The 20,964-nt window shown below is 44.8% G+C and overlaps 1 long non-coding RNA gene across 1 annotated transcript in view; it reads left to right on the top strand.

The window, feature by feature from the left end:
- Positions 1-19,324, top strand: part of LOC127482901 (uncharacterized) — a 79,670-nt gene extending 60,346 nt beyond the window's left edge. The window contains exons 2-3 of the long non-coding RNA XR_007908806.2: positions 16,576-16,618; positions 19,198-19,324. This is a non-coding gene — a long non-coding RNA (uncharacterized lncRNA). The remainder of the gene's footprint in view (positions 1-16,575; positions 16,619-19,197) is intronic.
- Positions 19,325-20,964: the final 1,640 nt, after the last annotated feature.

Below are 20,964 nucleotides of genomic sequence, written 5' to 3'. Positions count from 1 at the left end.
CTACCTGAATAGCCGTGAACTGCGTCCAGTGTCTCTGGATTGTAGAAACGACATAGGGTGCACTCCTTCATATCTCTGCATCAAGTACAGATTCCTCTGTGTCCCTACCCATTTGCCTGCTGGGAGGATCTACCTCTGATGGCTCTTTCTTTGGGATCAAATAAGAAGTGAGGTTTATTTGGAGTGCATGAGTCACAGGGGGGGAGATGCCGTTTTCCAGGCCACGGCCTTGCGTGCGGCCATCGCATTGGCTCTTGCTGCTCAGCACCAGGGCAGGGCCGCCCTCCCAGCTACAGCAGGAGTTCAGGCAGACACTTTGCTCCCTCCCTGCTGACTGCTTGGTCCCCACCACACACTGTGCTCTCAGAGCACGCCCTCCCCCACCTCCACCCAGGCACACTGTGGTTTCTGAAGAAATGCACACACACACACACAAAAGACCTGTTACTGTACTGTAGGTGAACTCCCCAGCCCACTAGCTATTTCCAATGAAAACCAAAAACCTTGCTATCCTGAGGCCCCTCGACTCTTGTCTCCACTGTGCTACAAATGCTGCCTCATCCTCGTGAAACCCGAGCATTTTTCTCTTGCTCCAAATCTTGCCGTCCCGTTTAGATTCCAAGGGTGATTCTAGCAGATTTCTCTTCCTGGGTGAAGCACAGAGACCCGAGACATTACAAGTGCAACATTCTGCTCGGGGGGGGGGGGGGGGGGCGATGGGGACTGCAGGGGAGGGGTTAGGAAAAGGAGACCCTAATTATCACAGTTCATTTAAAATACAGCCTTTGTTTCCTTCCCCTGTAGCAGTGCCTACAAGGAAATGCCGCAGCTGCTTCCTGGTTGCCATGACTCCATCCTCCATTCTGGTCAGAGGCCAAATGAGAAAGAGATGAGTTGTGCAAACCGCGGATGCTGATGCACCATTGAGGAACAGTGCTGGAATCCTCAGTCTTTTCAAGTGCAATCCACTTTGGCCTTAACTGCTCCTCCTCAGAGGGGTATTTGAATATGAAAAGGTGGTTTTAGACCAAATGTGGAAGAGGCCGGTGCTAAGGAACCTGGACTATATTTTATTAAGCAACAGAGGAAGCAACACAATTGGATTTTATTTTGGGTAGCACTCGGGCGGCCATGCGGAGGATGGATTCAGAGAATAGTGTGGGGGTGGGAGCCTGCTACTTGGCTGCTGTGACAAGTTCTGGGGCCCTGGTTCAGACTGTATGCCCAGATCTGCCTCTCTGTCTCTGGGCTGTGGTCTCCTTAGTAGGAGATCTTCTAAACCTCAGTTTTAACTCTCTCCACCCCTCGCCCCTAGAGCCTCTCCTACATTAATTTCACATGTTTTTGGCATTTCATAAATATTGACTGAATGAGATTGCCCCCAAATGAGCTCTTAGAACAAAAACACTCAACAACATATAATCCCCATTTCCACAAGGTTTTTACAATGGTATGCTATTGGAGTGAATCACCTTAGTCAAAACAGGGCTCTTTATTTTGGCATTAAAACTGATGACAGCCTTGGGTAAACCCTTCTCCCCCCACCCCCATATTAACACCAGAAACTAATTCTCTGCCCTGTTTTATAATATATGTCCATGACAATAGAATATTAAAACCACATTCTCAAGTCGTAAATATTACAAACCACATTTTTACACAGGATTGCATAGCCACTGTCTTTTGCAACAATTTGGCATGGAATTACAAGTAGCGTGCATTAAATTTCATATGCCCTTTAATTTTTTTATCTCTTCATTTGCATGCATATATTTTATAATCATTCATTCTGGTAATAAAACCCACAGGATTTTAAATTGAACTGAAGTCCCAGATGCTTTAAAAGAATTTATGTTGCATAATTGTACTGGTTTGCCTGAAAACAAACAATAATGTAGGACTTAAATATTCTGCCCAGGAAAGGATTCAAACTCTTCCTTAACATTCCCTGGCTTCTGTAGACAGACTTTCTGGGAGGAAAAGATTCAGAAAATCAAAGGGAATATAAAAATGATGGGACAAAGGAAGCACATAGTAGCGGCTTTCTGAGACTTTCACCATCTAGAACCACTTGCATATTTCAAGTGCGAACATTTGTGAAATAGCTTCGGAAAGGGGAGGGGGTGACAGGATGTTGACATCAATGATCTGCTAAAGGGAGGCTAAAAAGAAAAACTGTTCTTTTCTCAACAGGAACGATCTGAGTGGGCCAAGGTTTAGAATTTGGAGGAAAATTCCAGGACATGAAATTGTTATCCACTGCTGTGTAACAAAGTATACCTAAATTCAGCACTTAAGACAATCTATTTTTTTTCCTGTGGCTCAGGAATCTGGGAACAGTTAAGGTCGCTGATTCTGGTTTAAGGTCTCCCATGACAGTGCACTGAAGCTGTTTGCCCGGGCTGCCGTCTCATTTGAACGCTCCGCTGGGGAACAAACATTTGCTAAGTTCACTCATGAGGTCATGGACAGGCTTTAGTTTCTTGCTGGCTGTGGGCTGCACACGGGAGTTCCTCACCAGGTGAGCCTGTCTGTGAGTGGGCTAGGTCCTCCTGACTGGGCAGCTGGTTTCCCCCAGAGTAAAAGATCCCAGACGGACACAGAGGGACATAATGACTAGCCAAGGAAGAGGTGACTCTTTTCACAATTACTCTCAGAAATAATATTCCATCACTTCTGTCGTATGCTGTTATCCAAACCAACCCGGGTGCATGAAGGAGAGCACAGCCGCAGCACGCTACTTCTAGCAGGTGTGCAGCGTGGGTGGCCGTCTTGAAGGCTGCCCGTGCCAGGGCTGGCAGGGCAGGGTGGGGCAGTGGCTCGTGTCTACAACCTGGAGCTCATGAATCAAGTCCTTGTCTGATGAAGGTCAGAGAAGGAGAGGGGAGAGGACCGGGGTGATGAGAGAGCTCTCTGGGGCCTTTGTGTCTCATCCTGAGCGGTTCCTGCAGAAGTTCAGGAAAATTATTCCAGACAGCACTTCCTTAGGGCTAAAGCAGTCCTGTGATCCGGGCTTCAGTGTGTTTGGCTCGAGAAGTATTGTTACATGAGTGCAGCATGCACTGGAGTTGAACATGGCTCCGTGGAAGCCAGGCAGCTCTTGCTGAATATGATCTTAGCAATGTGATAAGAGAGCTTTGTGAGACTCAGGCTTTTTTTTTTTTTTTTTTTTTTTGTACAGAAAATGGAAGTGATAGTCTAACCATTAGGGTGGCAGAATGGGTTAAATAGTATTCTCTTTGTGACATCCAGTTGTCTCTTCAGCTCTCTCTAGAATGTCCCTTGATGGAGCAACAACAGTGACGGGGCTTTTACTGTGTGGGATCACCAATGTATTCTCCCCGAGACCCAGGCACTGCAGATCTGCGCTGTGCCTTACCTACCGGGTGATGCAACCTGCGCAGGGCCACTCCGCAGCTGGACGCATGAGCACACCTGGATTACAGTGAACACTGGGATGGGAGGATGCAGCGTGAGGAGCGGGGGCTGAGCACTACTTCCCCAGGCCTGGAAACCATTTGGCACTGTGCCTAGAGGGAACTTGAGAAAGAAGTATGATGGATAGCTTATGTATTTTTGGTGTTGCAAAAACAAGAAGGGAAAATGCCTAGCTAAAAAAGAAAGATCAAAAAGAATTGTAAATCTCTTTTCTGAGAATGCATGGGCTTCAGTCTTCTGCAGTTCCAGACAAAATTCTTTCACACTCAGAAGCAGATATTCACTAGCTCAGAAAGAAAAAGAGTGGTGGTGGTGCCAAATAAGGAATTCCTGGAATCCAATGGGATCTAGGGGCTGAAAGCCAAAAATGAAGCCACTTTACTGTCTCTGAGGACTTCGTCTCTCTAGTCATCTCTGCTGGCTTCTTGACTAACTTTCCCTGCTTACTCATCTTCCGTGTGGCTTGGCCTGACCCCGTTCACCCCAACTTTGCATCAAGGGCCCTGAAGCTCAGTACTCACCGCAGATTATCTTCGTGCTCTCTGAACTCGTATCTGAAGAGAGAGGCCGTCACTAGTCATTGAGAGAGGCCGTCACTAGTCATTGAGAGAGGCCATCACTAGTCGTTGGTTAGAAAGTGAATTGCCTGACCTGGAGCTACATGCCCTTCCTAGAGTAATTGCATGGCAGTTTCCCTCTTCCCTCCCTCCCTCCCTCCCTTCCTTCCTTCCTTCTTAATATTGGTTTGCTTATTTGAAAGGCAGAATTATACACAGAGAGGAAGATACACATGCACGCATGTGCGCGGGCGCACACACACACACACACACACACACAGGTCTTCCATTCACAGGTTCACTCCCCAAATGGCCACATTGGCCAGAGCTGGACCAACCTGAAGCCAGGAGCCAGGAACTTCTGGGTCTCCCACGCAGGTGCAGGGGCCCAAGCACCTGAACCATCTTCCGCAGCTTTCCCAGGGCATTAGCAGAGAGCTGGACAGACAGTAGAGCAGCCGGGATACATTCTGGCACCCATATGGGATGCCAGTGTTGCAGGTGGCAGCTTTCCCCACTATGTCACAATGCCGGCCCCTGCAAGGCAGTTTTCTAGGAGGGACTACAGAGCGTCAGAAAATGAAATTATGTCTAGTCCATCATTTCATCTTGTAATAGATGGTGAGTGTGCAGAAAATGGTTATTTGCTTACCTCTTTGCTTTTAAAAAGATAATTGTAGGGAGTGGAATGTTAGTTTGAGACATCTAACATCTTCAGTTTTTTTTATTTCTTTGAGACACATATGTGGTGGAGTGGGGAGAGAGAGGGAGAGAGATGCAAGCACTCTCATCTTTGGTTCACTCTCCAAATAGCCTCAACTGCTCTCTAAATGGCTGTGGGGAGCAGCCCGGACTGGACTGAGTTACTGGAATTAAGACTTATTCTATGCATCTGCTCTCCCACAATATGGCGCTGGGAGAGAAGTAAACAGCTTCCGCACAGCTGCCTCCAGTTCAACCAATAAACTGTAGGACTTGCTCCTGATTGGAGAGCAGCGTACTCGGCGTGTGGGCAGCCGAGTTAGGATTGGCGGAGGAGGACTATAAAGGAGGAGAGAGACGGCATGCACCAGAAACATCTAAGGGGAACATCTATCTGAAGGAACACCTGTGCAGCCCCCGAGAAGAGCCGGCCGGCGGTGTGCCGCTCCCCTGCGGAAGTGGGGAATGTGGCCAGGGGGAACTGCCCTTCCACGGAGGTGGAAGGGATAGTAGCCAACCCGGGAAGAACCAGCAGCAAACCCGGGGAGGGCCGAGCAGACGAAAGAACAGCGCAGGGTCCTGTGTCGTTCCTCCACGAAGAGGGGGAGCGACAAATGGCCTCAACTGCCAAAGCTGGGAGCCCAGAGCTCAATTCCAAGTCACCTATGCAGATGCAGGGACCCAGCTACACGAGCCACGGCCACTGCCTCCAAGAGTCTGCATTAGCAGGAAGTTGGATCGGAGTGGTGCCGACTCCGATGCAGGCACTTCGATGTGGGATGTGGACATGTTAGCTGCTGGGTTAAACACCTATTCCTGAGTTTCAGAGACGGGAGAATAAAAGACTCTGTTCTCCTAAGAGGGACACATCTGGGGATGGGGGAAAGAGACAACCCCTTAAAAAAGAATACCCGAAGTCGTGCCCATTCAGTGGCCTGTAGTTTTTCAGATTTTGAGAGTTTACAGAGTAGTAAAATTAGAAAAAAAAAAAGGGAATGACATAAATTGTGGATTTTATATTTTCCTGAGCAACACCAACAAATCTCCAACAAATGGGTCGCAGGAGGCCCGAGTAAGTCACCGAGGGACAGGACGGGAAGATGGATCCTCGTCTGACCCTTCCTTCATTCCTGAACAACTACTTGGTGAGCACCACTATGTGCTTCACAGGCAGCTCATCCAAGGTCATGTATTAATTTTTGTTAGTGGCAGTGATCTTTCTACTTATGTTAAGATTTCTGATCATAACCACATTTCATTGAGGTACTGCTTCTTTTCAAATAAAAAAGTTTGAATGAAATCTTTATTTTTGTTTGATAGAAAGTCTAGGCAGAAGCGTCCCACTTCTCTCAGTTTCCATTAACTCTAAGTGGAAGCTTCGGCTGTGGACAAGAGGATGTTCTAATGGGAGGAGCGACAGATGAGACTAAGAGGCTTGCCCTCCACCACGCAGGAGATCCATCATTCATGGAACATCTAGATAACCCCATTTCCAGACCCACACAGCGCGTGTACTCCACTCTGCAGTCTGCAAGGCTCTGCTTTACTGGGGAGCTCTCCCCTTGCACTTTAATGGGGTGACAAGGCGTAGAGCTTCATTCCTCTGATGGGCATTCCCATTGTCTGTTAGTGGAGACATGTGAATGGGTGGTTGGGTCATTTGCTCCTCTCATGTGTATTTACAGGACTGAAGAAGAGTTGACATGAAATCACATTTGGCTTTAAACTTGAAAGAAGTTTTGTAAATGCAGGAGAGAACATAACCAGAAATAAAAGTTACCAGCAATCCCATTTCTCAAAGAAAACCATTGTTAGCACTTTGGCATACAGCCTTTTTCTTTCCTGCAACATAGCAAGAAAAAAACTGCTATTTGTAGCAGCAGCGATGATGGCAGCATCTGCATTCTGGAAGGCTGACATCATCATGACTGTGCCAGGCCAGTAATGTCTCCGGAATAATTCTGGATCTGGACAGCAGAATCCAAGTAAGCCCCAAATATGAAAAATCAAATTTAAGATTTGATACAGCCATCAAAAATAGGCATTAGTCCACAAACAAGTTGCAACAAAAATTAGCACTTCCATGTAAGGCACAAAAAAAGGAGACATAACGATTCACTTACACTGCAGTATTGTATCTATGTAGACACTATAGTCTGTGAGGACTACTTGATTATTGTCCTGCCCAGTCAGGCTATCACGGGTGACTGCCTTTTGCCTTTACATACTGGAGTATTGTTTTTCATTGTGATCAAGACTTCAGTGGGCAAAAAGTGAGATTTAGTGAGCAATGACACAATTAAGATTGTTCACTGTAATAGCTCTCTGGTTTGTCATGTTTTGTCAAAGATGTGTCTGGTCGCTATTGTTTTTATTATTTCCAGCTGTACCAATTATTTCTCTCATTTGATTTTAATTCAGCTTTCAAAGATGTGCCGACTTGCCAGGTGGTTATTATTTTTTCTGAGCTTGTTCATCTCTAATTAAGAAGGAAGTCATCATTTCAGCATTTACCTGTAACGATTCAGGACCCACCAAAGAGGGACGTGTGTGCTCCTAAGGACGATTTCTATTGTGTGTACTGCACTGGTGCTCAAGCTACAGCAATAGGCATAAACCTTGAGAATGTGAGTGAATTTCTTTTTCAAAGCAAAAAGAAAAGCTGCATTCTTCATTGGAAATAAAATGTTATAGACAGATGTTGCATATGAACACACTTTAAAATGTAATTGGAACTAACATTCATTGCTTGCTTAAACTTAATTTTTATGAGCTAGGTTTTATTTGGGTTAGATTTTAATAATGGAAATATTAAAGCTGGTGAAAAGGAATAAAAGACTGGATCTAGAGGCAAAGGGGACCAGGAGGCACGTTCAGTTCCATGAGGTGTGATGGGGCAGTTATTTACATGTGGCTCCTTGGGAAGTGAAACAAAGAGCTGTGTTCTCATCATCAAGTAACAGGACATTCAAAGTCCACCCTGCAGAAACTGTGCATTCATAAGCCCTTCTGCACCTTCCATCAACCTCCCCAAGTTGCCACATTGCAGAATGGAGGTGGTGACCCTGGTCCCATTTAGAGCCGCCCTCTCATTCTTTGCCACACAACCACCAAGCCCCTTTGCTCACTTCCTGAGCTTCCTTCTCTTATCCAGGCCACTTGTAGTTTTCACCTGTCCTGGAGATTTTTGGAGCTGGTTGCTCAGAGCCAAGTGAGTGACATTAAGGAGACTCCAGTGTTCCTACTTTGAAAGTTAGACTCATGGGCTCCCTCAGAAGGGCCTTGTACACTGAAATATTTCACAATAAAGTCAAAAGCTTGTGCTGCCCCAGGGAGGGCAGGCTCTGCGGCCGTATGTGTGTTGCTTTTGTTAACCTGCTTAGATGCATCTATCAGTTTATGCCGTGCACGTAAGAGAGCTGATGGAATTGTATAATGCTTTCTGCCTGCCTTTCTTAATGCTCACACGTTAAAATTACTTAGCAAGAGGGAATCATGTCAAGGCAGAAACCCATTGAGCCTTTATGTCCTTCTCTGTAAGATGGAGGTGGGTGTGAGCGTTCTGCAGTTTGTGTGCGAGTGCTAGGCTGCAATAAACATAAGTTCCCTTTCTTTCCTCTCCCAGGTAGGTATCCAACCCCAAGTTATTTCCCTAAGGCACGCCAGTGGAAAGTATGTGGAGAGTCCTCATTTATGACAGTGTTGATCCAGGAAGCTATATTGGTCCCTGCTGGGCTCATCATTGCAACTGGAAGTCACGATTTCAAAATAACTTGCAAAAGTGTTCTAGGAACACTTGGACCAAGGCAACCTTGTTTTCCTTTAAGACAGGAACCTAAAGCTGAAATTACAGGCATGAGCTTTTCTGTCTCATTGAGCATGAGGGCAGTTTCTGGAAGAATCAGCACAATGCGTAAAAGCTGTCCTGCACCAGAGTTGTAGAATGTGTTTTAGAACATAAGCTCCTGACACAAAGGGTGCCAGCTGTGTCCCTTTTTTCACACACAAATCCACCCAGACCACCAGGTTCAGGGTCCCACAGCCACATGTTTTCAGGCACATCCATTCTTCCCTCCCATTCATAGCCCACTGTGGGCTGCACACCTGAGCAGTGCCCAGTGCCAACCACCTTGTGTACTCCTTGCCTTCATCCTGCTACCTGGAATTTCCCCTTAACCCTGGCCTGAGAATGCTTCCTGTCCTCTGTGCACAGCTGGTGACTATGGGGAAAGTCAGAGGTGGATGGTCTCCTATTGTTCTCCAATGAAGAGAGGACTTTGACCCTTTCTATACCAAATGACCCAGCACCTCAAAACTATCTCCTCGGCTCCCCTGCCCTTGTCATCTGGAAGCAAAGATTTCATTTACCAGTCTTCTGGGTTCTGGGAGTCCAATCCAGGAATGATTCTCAGATGATATTTCTATACTGCAGCCTGAATAGAAATGGTTGTCTAATCTTGAATTTACATAAAAAGGTCATTGTGCACTCCATTGGGATTATTAAAATAATGTTTAGTTAACATCGCTACAATACTGTTAAAGCTATTTCAGGCAAATGGCTGTAGCAATGGATGTGGTGGCCCTTACTACACATTTGCTTGTGGTCATGGTGACGCCTTTGTGAGCGAAGGTGTAGTGTAATTATTGGATAACATCCTGTAGCAGGTGCTCACCCAGGCTCCTCACACCTCTGTGTCAGTCAGTCCTGCTCCTTTTCCGGCCCCTCCCCTGGGAGGCCTTCTCCAACCACCCACTCTCCCCTGTCCCCTGGCCCAGCTGGGTGACTTCTCTTTGTAGCACTTACCTTCATTATGATTAAAGTTATATTTTTGTCAAAAAAATCTACCAAGAGCCTCCAGAATCCCATGCATCACATCTGAGTCTTGGCTCTGTCTCTTACTTGCTTTGTGACATCGGGCAACACGTTTCCCTTTCTGTGTCTTACTTCGCTTGCATCTAAAATGAGAATGTGCTAGCATATACCTGAAGGGTTGGTGCAAGGAGAAAATGAAGAAATACACTTCAAAATTCACGCGAAGCCTGGTACATAGACGCATTAAAAACACAAGCTATAAAATATCCTTAGGATGGGCATTTAGCCGAGCAGTCGAGACACACATGGCCCACATCCCAGTGCTTGGGTTTGATTTCCAGCTCTAGCTCTTGACTCCAGCTTTCTGATGGCGCAGATCCTGGGAGGCAGTGGTGTGGGCTCAAGATGTTGGGTTCCTACCACTCATGTGGGAGACCAGGAGTGAGTTCCTGGCTCCAGCTTTGGTCCTGGCCTGGCCACAGTTTTTGTGCACATTTGTGAAGTAAACCAGTAGATGGGAGTCTCTTTCTGTCTTTCTGTCTCTGTCTCTGTCTCTGTCTCTTTCTTCCCCTCTCAGTTAGACGGATGGGAAAAAGATAGGAAAATGTTCTTCTGCCCCACCACCTGAACTGCAAGCTGTGTGCACGTAGGTTTTGTTATTGTCTTGCCCATGGCTCTAGAATTCTGACAGCTCAATATTTATTGATTAGCTAAATGACCACTAAGAGAAACACCTCTATCCCTGGCACTCTGGACCTCCAAAAGTCATGCAATTAAGTTTGCTGAAGGCTTCTTATTTTTTATTTTTTTTAATTTATTTTTATTATTATTACTATTATTATTTTTGACAGGCAGAGTGGACAGTGAGAGAGAGAGAGACAGAGAGAAAGGTCTTCCTTTGCCGTTGGTTCACCCTCCAATGGCCGCCGCGGCCGGCGCACTGCGGCTGGTGCACCGTGCTGATCCGAAGGTAGGAGCCAGGTACTTATCCTGGTCTCCCATGGGGTGCAGGGCCCAAGCACTTGGGCCATCCTCCACTGCACTCCCTGGTCACAGCAGAGAGCTGGCCTGGAAGAGGGGCAACCGGGACAGAATCCGGCGCCCCGACCGGGACTAGAACCCGGTGTGCCGGCGCCGCAAGGCCTGAAGGCTTCTAAAACTGGAGGCTTAGTATTAATTAGTATTAGTATTAGGTTTACTAATATACTAATTGTTTTTATACTAATGCATCTTTGAAGAGAATACCTTTTGATTTACCATAGCTTTCCTGCTCTCCTCTAGAATTTGTCATTTCTTTTAAAAATGTTAATAGACATACAATATTTATACATATTTATGAGGTACAGTATTATAATTGAATACACATATATAATGTTTAATGATCAAATCAGAGTAATTAGCATTTCCATCTCAAACATTATGTGTCATTTTTATGTATTGGGTAATTTGGACTCTTCTCTTCTAGATATTTTGAAATACATAATAAACAGTTGCATGCTACAGTTACCCTGCTGTGCTATAGAGTACTAGAACTAATTCCTCTTATTTAACTGCACTTTGGTATCTGTTACCCAAACTCCCTCAAGCTCTCCACTCCCACCCTGGCCAGTCACATGTAACTGTTATTCCACATTCTTTTTCTACGAGATCAATTTTTAAACTGCCACAAATGAGTGAAAACATGTGGCATTTTCCTTTCTTTGCCTTGCTTATTTCACTTAACTTGGTATCCTACAGTTTCATCCTTGTTGCCGCAAATGACAAGATTTCAATTCCTTTTTTTGTGGTTGAATACTATTCCATTGTATGTACATAACTCATTTTCTTGGTCTATTAATCTGTGATGGACACTTAAGTTGATTCTATGTCTTGGTTTTTTGTGAGCAGTGCTGCGATAAATATGGGTGTGGAGGTACCACCTTGACATGAATCTTTCTTTTCCTTTGGATGTGAGATTGCTAGCTCATTGTTGTCCAACTTTAGCTTTTTAGAGGAACCCCCATGCTGCTTCCCATAGCGGCTATGCTGATTTATATTCCCAACAGGACACACGTGCTTCTTCTTATCTACATGCTCACCAACATCTGTTATTTTTAAAATTTTTGATAACAGCCAATTCTAACTGGGGTGAGATGATATCTCATTGTGGTTTTGATTTGCATTTCCTTGATAATTAGTGATGCTGAGACATTTTTCAGTATTTCACTGGCCATTTGTATGTGTTCTTTAGAGAATTATTTATTCAAATTATCTGCTTAGTTTCATTAGACCTCTGGAAGTTTGTTGATGTATTATGTAAAGAAATAGCATCAAAATACACAGCTTACACCATGCCATATGTTTAAAAGTTTGTTTTTTTTTTTTTAAATAGACTTTACACACTAGGCTAATCCTCCACCTAGCGGCGCCGGCACACCGGGTTCTAGTCCCGGTCGGGGCGCCGGATTCTGTCCCGGTTGCCCCTCTTCCAGGCCAGCTCTCTGCTGTGGCCAGGGAGTGCAGTGGAGGATGGCCCAGGTGCTTGGGCGCCTGCACCCCATGGGAGACCAGGAAAAGCACCTGGCTCCTGGCTCCTGCCATCGGATCAGCGCGGTGCGCCGGCCGCAGTGCGCCAGCCGCGGCGGCCATTGGAGGGTGAACCAACGGCAAAGGAAGACCTTTCTCTCTGTCTCTCTCTCTCACTGTCCACTCTGCCTGTCAAAAAAAAAAAAAAAAATAGACTTTACAATCAGATCAACACTGACACATCATTATCAATTGAAGTTTGTAGTTTACATCACTCTTGGTGTATAGGCTACGGATTTTGACAAATGTGCAATGACGTTGATCTACCACTATGGTATTATATAGAAGTTCTTAAGCCCTGAAAATCACTTGTGCTCCACCATATGCGTTTAAAATGCCTTAAAACATTAGCTTATTGATTCCTATGGTACTATTACTGAGGAAACCAAATACTGTCTTCCCACTTAACAACTGAGCCATTCACAATCAGGGCTTATTTTGGATTAGACAGGAGAAATTGAACCTAAAAAAAAAAAAAAACTATATCCAAACCAGAGTTTCTCTTTTGCCCATATCACCCATTAGACTTTCTGTGGCACCATACTTTCTTGATCTATAGGTTCAAACCTCGGAATTTTCTGTTATATGCCTGTCATTGAGTTCAGCAGTCCTTTTTCCAGACTTGAATTTGGCCATTTCCATTTGTTTCTTGAAATTCCAGCCCGTATCACATCAGGTAAAGATAATGGAGAACCCGGTTGTTCTGTTCAAGCCTTCCCCCACTCCTCTCCTTCTTCATACGCCTACTCGGATAATCTGCTTTATAGCCAGCGCTTGAGCTTGCACTCCACTCCACAGCAGTGATTCCCTAGTATATATCTTACAAGACCAAGCTCCCAAGCCTGGCTCAAATCACAGACACATAGACAAAGGAGGATATAAATTTACAATTCTAAAAATGTACATTACCACTAGGTACAGATTTCCTGTGTTAAGGATTTGGCAGTATGAATTGTGTGATGGCCTGGATTCTCACTGGAATTCTGTTTCTTTTTTCTACTCACAGAAAAAAAAAATGACATTTTAATTTTTGACACATTCTTTTCCGTATATTCTTTGTCTCATTTGCCAGTTTTACTTCCCATATTTTTAGAAATGAATTTTGCTATTACCTATTACTCTCTTTAGTTACTTTACAATGTAATTTTGATTTTTAAATTATTTTTAACATAATTTTATTTGCCTAAACAAAGTTGCTTTTCTTTTTCCACTTCTCGACTCACATAACTCTCAAGAAGTAGTCAGATCTCTTCCTGGCCAGAGCTCTTGAGCCCAATATACCATCTGCCTCTTCCTTCTATTTTAGTCAATGCAAATCTTTTATGGAGTCGCAGCCTTGCCATGTCAGAGTTGAATGGGCCTTTAGGGGGCTGTGGGCACCTCCGTCATTTTACAGATGAGAAAACTGAGCCTCTGAAAGTGAAGTAATTTGCCCAGTTAGTAGACGGGCTGGAACTGAAACCTCTGGGCTCTTATCCTTGACCTCCTGCCAATAGGCCGCACCTTCATCACTTTGTCCTGACATCACTCCACTTAGTTTTCTTTTTTTTTTTTCTTTTTGACAGGCAGAGTGGACAGTGAAAGAGAGAGACATAGAGAAAGGTCTTCCTTTGCCGTTGGTTCACCCTCCAATGGCCGCCGCGGTCGGTGCGCTGCGGCCAGCGCACCGCGCTGATCTGATGGCAGGAACCAGGTACTTACCCTGGTCTCCCATGGGGTGCAGGCGCCCAAGCACCTGGGCCATCCTCCACTGCACTCCCTGGCCACAGCAGAGAGCTGGCCTGGAAGAGGGGCAACCGGGACAGAATCCGGCGCCCCGACCGGGACTAGAACCCGGTGTGCCGGCGCCGCAAGGCGGAGGATTAGCCTAGTGAGCCGAGGCGCCAGCCTAAACTTCGTTTTCTTTAGCAGGTGACAAATCCTCTTTTACTGGAGAGGACGAACATTTCCTTTAAGGCATGTTAAACTAGTCAGGCTCACTTGCTTTCTCTTTTTTTCCCTGCTTACTTAGAGGCACTATTGGCTTTGCTGGTTGGGTCTGAATTCAGTCAGTAGACCCAAATTGTTTGGTGAAGTTAGGTTATTATTTGGCTAGAAAATAACCAGAGCAAATTGTGCAGTGTTCTGCTCAGATAGTTTGCAGTGATGCCTCAGACTCATGGGCCAGACAGAAAACATTTAGCCTCTTTGAAATGAATTGCAAGTAGTTACTGATTTTAAATAAAGATGGATTAGAAACCAGAAATGTTATCATATCTTTTGGCAGAATGACTTAACAAATGGAGTAAGTTTGCAAATGGAGTGAACTGGTTAAAATAGGTGAAGACATGTATGACCTTTGTGTCAGAGAATGCTGTGGTATAAAAGGCTGGGCCAACTTTGAGTGACGTTATGCAGTTCAGCCTTGAGCAGGGCTGTTCCCCCTCTTCCAGAGTCTCATGGTGACTGATTTGGAAGGGACAGGTTATTTTCAGCTCTCTCCTACAACATATCAAGAAGACATTATACTTACCCATCAATCAACAGTAATCACCAAGAACATGCCATTTAAAAATACTAATAAAACCCTGAAGATATGAAGAGAAAGAGAATTTAGAGTTCAAAGCGTAAGATACTGTAAAAGTCATAGAATTCTAAATTTATGTAGCTAGCCATTTTAAAAAATCATCTAAATGTCAGGGTAGAAACTAATCTTTCCCCATGCATGTGACATCATCTGCAGAGGCCCCACGCTATTAGAGGCACTTGCCAAGGTTGTGGGTGTGTTCTTAAAGGCAAATTAAAAACATTTGGCTCCTGCATTGCAACACTACAGTTTAGTCACAGCAAAATGAGGTGGGGAAGCTTCAGGCCCATGTGCCACACTGAGATGCCAAGGGGCAAAGTCCCAAGCTCCCTTGTAGTCCATTGACACAGAATATCTGTGGTAGAACAGTGGGAGTTCATTATTTCATCAATAGACTGAGAGGTCAGATGATTTTTTTTCTGTTGAACAACTAGTTTACAATAATTGAATTGTATAGCAGGTGTGGCACAACCTAGTGTCCTCTTGTTTTTCTGTCTCCAGTTAGTGTAGTAAACAAGTTGCCAGAGTCTGGTGATGAGTGCAATGGAAAGAGCATGCCCTCTTAATGACTTCTAACAGAGGTTTAGCTAGTTACTCGAGATGATTTAGCAGACATTAAAAAGGCTACTTTTGTCAGATTTCTTGGGCTTAGGTGGCCAGAATTTACAGCAATAGAAAAACAAAAATTAAGGCAGCTCAAAGAGGGTACCTTTGTTGCTTTCTTCTCAGTAATGTTTACATTCTGTCTGTATTACCTGAATAATTTGCCCTTAACAAGCTGCAGATGTTGCCTTCTGCGAGCATAATTGAAGTGGATGCAGTGTGTGTACTCAGCGATGCTCTGATACCTTCAGCATCTCCCAATTAGCAGACGCAGCATTCAAAACACCTAACAGCTAGTTAGATACAAGTTCTGACCAATCTCTCACTGTCCCTTGGTGTTTTGCCTTACTTGCAGGCTGACGATAAGCCCTATAAGAAGGCTGTTATGTTGAGACGTCTTGGGATTCTTGGGGCCTCTTTATGATTAATGATTTGGGGTCTTCATCTGTGGGTCTACCAACTTTGTGAGGATGCTCACGTGATTTGTTCTCTGAGGATTGCTCTGGAGTTGTGCATTCATTATTACATACTGATTTTTAGTTAACAAATTATTTATTTGAAGGAGAGAAGAGATTGTTTAGTTCACTCACTAAATGCTTGCAACAAGTAGGGCTGGGCTGAAACTGAAGCAGGAATTAGGAACTCAATCCAGCTAGGCCAAACATATGCCTTCATTTCTTTGTTTTATGGGTTAAAAAGGCAGCATGGACAATGTGGCATGTTAGCAAGACCTCTGGACTAAATGGCCAAAAAAAATTCTGCATCCATGTTCCAGCTCTTCTACATACCTACTGCACGACAGACATGATATCTCACTTAATTGTACAATGAAAAGATTGTACTAAAATCATCCTCTGCTCCATGCTTTGTTGAAACTTAACATCCATGCCTGCTCATAGATCATTAATAATGCTTTCCAGTTTTCTGAACTGTGGAAGCAGCCTCCTTTCATTGGAACTTTGAGACTGTTACGTGGTATCATGCCAGAGATGTGACTTCCTGGTACCTTCTTGAGAACCACAGTTGTGGTGGTCAAGTACTGCTAACTAAAAGAACTCTGCCAGGCATTTAATGTTCTCTTTTACCTTATGGTCTTCAAAATCATGACACATGAAATTAGCACAATTTCTTAAGTGAGGAACAGTGAGTGTCTGGGTTTCCGACTATGCCTGTAAAAGAGAACCGCCACATGGGCAGAGAGTTTGGAAACAAGTGAGCTGGAGTGAATCATTTGTCCCCTTTCTGGGCTGCCAGTCTTATTCTGCAGGTTGAGAAAGAGGAGTAAGTAGACTAATTCTTTCACTCTTCTTTGTCTCTGAACCTTAATTCAGCACAACAGAGTTGGCCTGGATTTACCCATTACTGTAAGGAATGGTGAGTAAAGACTTCTATTACTGTCCCTGGCGGGGCTGCCCTGGTGGCCACTGACATCCACAACCCTGCCTCTTCCCGCCGCTGCATTTCACTGAGAGTTACAAGTGTCCATTACCTAACAACTGTGGCGAGGAGGAGACACTGTCCCTGCCTTCCTCACATGTGAGTGGGTGGACAGGGGCTGGCTTGCCAATTCCAAATCCTTGTGTGGGGTGAATTACTCCTTAAACGGATCATAAAATAAGCATCTGACGTTTCCTGCAAGCGCTCTGTTTCTTAATACAGAATTAACCTGCCAAAAACATTGTGTTTATAATCTAAATATTTGGATCATAAGCCAAAAGGGTGGGGGAGTGTGTCTTCCTCCATATTTTGCACAACGATGGGTCCAATAAATGTTAATTATGGTAATAATAAATAATCAAAAAGAACATGTTGAGGGGGAGAGTGTGAGGAGCCAGGAATGGTAAACTGCATTAGTGATGAGAATTATTAAAAGGAAAAAAAAAAGGAAGAGATCTGTAACCCTGCCTCTCAAATAAATAAAATAAGTCTCCTCCACCCCCCAAAAAAGGGAGGAGCTGCCTCTAGACTGCTCATCCCACAGCAGATATCTTCCTAGTCTAAGAACCCACGGGATATACCTGATTTTGAGACAGGGGAGTGTGTTGCAAAGACAAGGGTGTGGGCTGGAACACCACCCAGAAGGTGTGAAACTTCCTATAGGTCTCATAGGGATTACATCTGGCCCAGGAGCAGGTTCAAGTTCCACAGCATTGTCTCTAGATCAGGCAGACTTGGCTTTGGGTCTAGCTGCTACCAGTTCTAAAGGACTCTTTTAGGCTCGTTTCCTCATCTATAAAATAGAGTTCATTGACGTTTCTTTGTCAAAGGGCTTTTAGGAGTGTTGAATGAGGCAGAGCGTGGAAAACATTTGGCACGATACTTGCACGTAGTAAGGACTCAACCAGTGTCGCTGTGAGAGCCATCACCGGAAGCCTCTCCTTCCCTGACAGCTGCACCTGCCTTCCCGGATACGCGGGACTCAGTGCCCTGGGCATGCCTTCTGGTGTGCCTTTGCTTGCGCAGAGGGATGCCTGCTTCTCCCATGGACTGTGAGACAGTCTCAGCTTTCAGTATTCTATTGTGAAAACTATTGTTTTCACAAATCAGGAAATAATTGAGAATCCCAGCATTTGCTACACTACTGGAGTGACTCAGGTCAGGAACACAGTATAAGCATATGTGTCACTCACATTAAGTCAAGGCCTGAAGAATTCAGGGATTAGTAAAGTCACAGGTGGGCGTGCTGGCTCATATCTGATATTGTATATGTGCATGCGGGGCTTTTTATTTGTAAAACTGGAGAAAATTCTATTTATAAAATCCTGCTCAATTAGGAGCAATGTAGAGATGAGAGGCAACATCAGGGGATGAGACAAAGTGAATTATTTGGGTAATTTAAATTAGGTTTAGGGGCCAGTATTGTGGTGTAGTGGGTAAAGCCCTAACCTGTGAGGCTGCCATTCCATATGGACCCCAATTTGTGTCCTAGCTGCTCTATTTCCAGTGTAGCTCCTTGCTAATGCCCAGGAAAGCAGCAGAAGATGGCTCAAGTGCCTGGGACCCTGCCATCCATGTGGGAGACCTGGAAGAAGCTCCTGGCTCCTGGCTTTGGCCTGGCCCAGCCCTGGCCATTGTGGCCATCTAGAGAGTAAGCCAGAAGATGGAAGGTCTCTTTTTCTCTATCACTTCCTCTTTCTTGGCCACCCACGTGGGAGATATGGATTGAATTCCCAGCTCCTGGTTTTGGCCTGCCCCTGCCCCACTGTTGCATGCATTTGGGGTACTAGTAGATGCCCTAAAAAAACTAGTAGATGGAAGACTTCTTTGTCTCTGTCATGCTACTGTTTGAATAAATAGATATAACTTAAAACATAAATTATTTTTTTAAAATCTCACTAATGATGGAGACTAACTCTTTTTGGTAGTATTAGATGGGGCTGTATGGTCCATAGATATATGGACAGGATTTGGAAGCCTGTAAGGACAGCCAGAGTGACTGGGATGTGGTTTCAGTATAGCACAGTAGATTCTGGTAGCAGACACCAAGCTGACTACATTTTACCATCTGAAGAGCAAATGTACGCATCGGAGCCTGGTGGGCTCTAGAGAGCAGAAGAGGCACAGAGCTGGACATCAACATGAGCGGGGGAGCTATTTGGTAGCATTAGGCTGCGACGGTTCAGAAAACTAATGGGGAAGAACTTCCAGTGAGCTCTCCTTGTCTGATTTCGTGTTCTTTCTGGTTGCAGAGTTTCCTAGTTAAGTTTCCAAATAAGGGAGAATTCGCGTTGACCAACCAAGTAGGACTTGTCTCCCCAGAACTCATGGAGCTGCTTGAACTCTGATGTTTTCATGTTAATAGTTGATTATTAAGAGTGGAGATTTGATCTCACTGTGGTAGCTAGGAGGGGGGGCCAGGTTGGGGGTGTGCCCGTGGGGGGATGTTCTTGCAAGAGGGTTGATTTTTTTGAGTTCAGGTTTGACCTAGGCTCTTTCTCTCTTTCCTGGCTCAGCGTGTGATCACAACCGCCATGACCAACCTCCATCACATGCCGGACCATCAGGCTGCCTGACCCTGTAACCCTCCATACCACAATGCCAGCCCCTGAAATAAAAGCTCAATAAAATAACACTTTCCATGTCACATGACTTTGTGTTAATGTTTTCTTATTTTTTATTTGAAAGGCAGACACACACACAGAAAGACAGACACATAGAGAGAGCTGCAATCCACTGGCTCACTCCCCAATGCCCTCAATGGTCAAGAGACCGAAACCTGAAGCTGAAACTCAATCCAGGTCCTTCATATGAGTGACAAGGAACCAACTGTGTAAGCCACCCCCTGCTGCCTTTCAGGGTCTGATTAGCAGGAAGCTGGAACTGAGAGCCTGGGCCAAAATCAAACCCAGGCACCCTGCTAAGGGACATTGGTATCCTAACCGGTATCTTAACCAGTAGGTCAAATAGCCACCCTGTAATGACATTTTCTGTTCTAGTGCATGAAAAATACTAGTAATAGTCCATGAAATTGGATTGCTAATCATGTAATGTGTGTGAGTGTATGTGTGTGAGCGTGTGTGTGTGTGTGTGTGTGTGTGTGTAGGGTATAGAGTGTATCTTGCTTTCAGCCCTCATCCTCTGCTTGAGTCTCATTTCCTGATCTCCCTCGTCTGTCCCTTGCAGGAGGAGTGATCAGATGGGAGTTATCTAATTCATCTGTCACTGACCTGTGTTGTGATGACTAATGCAGGCGGGACACAAAGTGGCTCAGGAGGGCTGGCATGGAAAGAGAGGAAGGGAGTCAGTGCCTGAGGGCAGAGACAAGCCTGGTAGGCAGTAATGCAGCCTCAGGCAGGACTGCCCAGAATGTTTTGAGCATTCTTCAGTGCAGTCGCTTTTCTAGTGTCTTTGAGTGCCAATTCCCTTACTCTGGGCACAGCAGAACCCTCCGGGGTGGTGGTGGGGGACCAGTGCTGTTGATGGAAGGTCATGGCCAAAACCATGGCATGCACGCACACTCAGGGTCAGGGTCACATTCTGTTTGATTTAGTAGTAATCGTAATAGAAATAGCAATGGTAATCAAACTAACAGTAACTGGCAGCATTTATCTTGTGTAATTTTGTGTGAGTGCTATGAAGTAGGCAGGTCCCCTCCATTTTAGAAATGGAGAATAGCAACAAATAAATGATTCGCCCAATGTCGTACAACCAGCAGTGAGAAAGCTGGGATCTGAATTCAGTCTGCTGGCTCCGCTGTTTCTCCTCAACTGCCTTGCATTTCAGGCTCAGAGCTGGCCACATGACCTTTGACCCGAGGAAGCGCTTTCTTGGGGAAGTCCCCCCTTACAGAGCTGTCTGTTTTCTGGAAAAGTACTGCTGAAATGGATGTTTATATCCCGCTAGTCCAGAGCTATGCAGAGAAACCAGACTAAAGAGAACAACCTTTCTTTCCAAGAACATTCTCTGAAGATAATAGAGTAAGTTTGAAGTCTCTACATTGGAAATTCCAATATTTCTATGTACATAATGCCAATAAAGACTGGATATAAGCTAATGTTTATAGGGGGAAAATCTGTGTGCTCTATGTATGTTTGCACTTTTATTTTTAAAAAGATAAAACTGAAAAAAAAATCTTTAGTAAATCAAATCCCGGTGTAAACAAAACCTAGCTTTCATGTTGGAAAATGCAAAATGGGAAATTAAAACATAATTGTGAAAGGCAGAAGTACTGTTGCTTACTTAGTGCTATATTATAATCACTGTGATTTAGGCCACAGGCT

The sequence above is a fragment of the Oryctolagus cuniculus genome, chromosome 4, assembly GCF_964237555.1.
Source record: "Oryctolagus cuniculus chromosome 4, mOryCun1.1, whole genome shotgun sequence".
Lineage (NCBI taxonomy): Eukaryota > Metazoa > Chordata > Mammalia > Lagomorpha > Leporidae > Oryctolagus > Oryctolagus cuniculus.
Note: the sequence above shows the minus strand (reverse complement) of the source record. Positions and strands in the feature narration are given on the sequence as shown.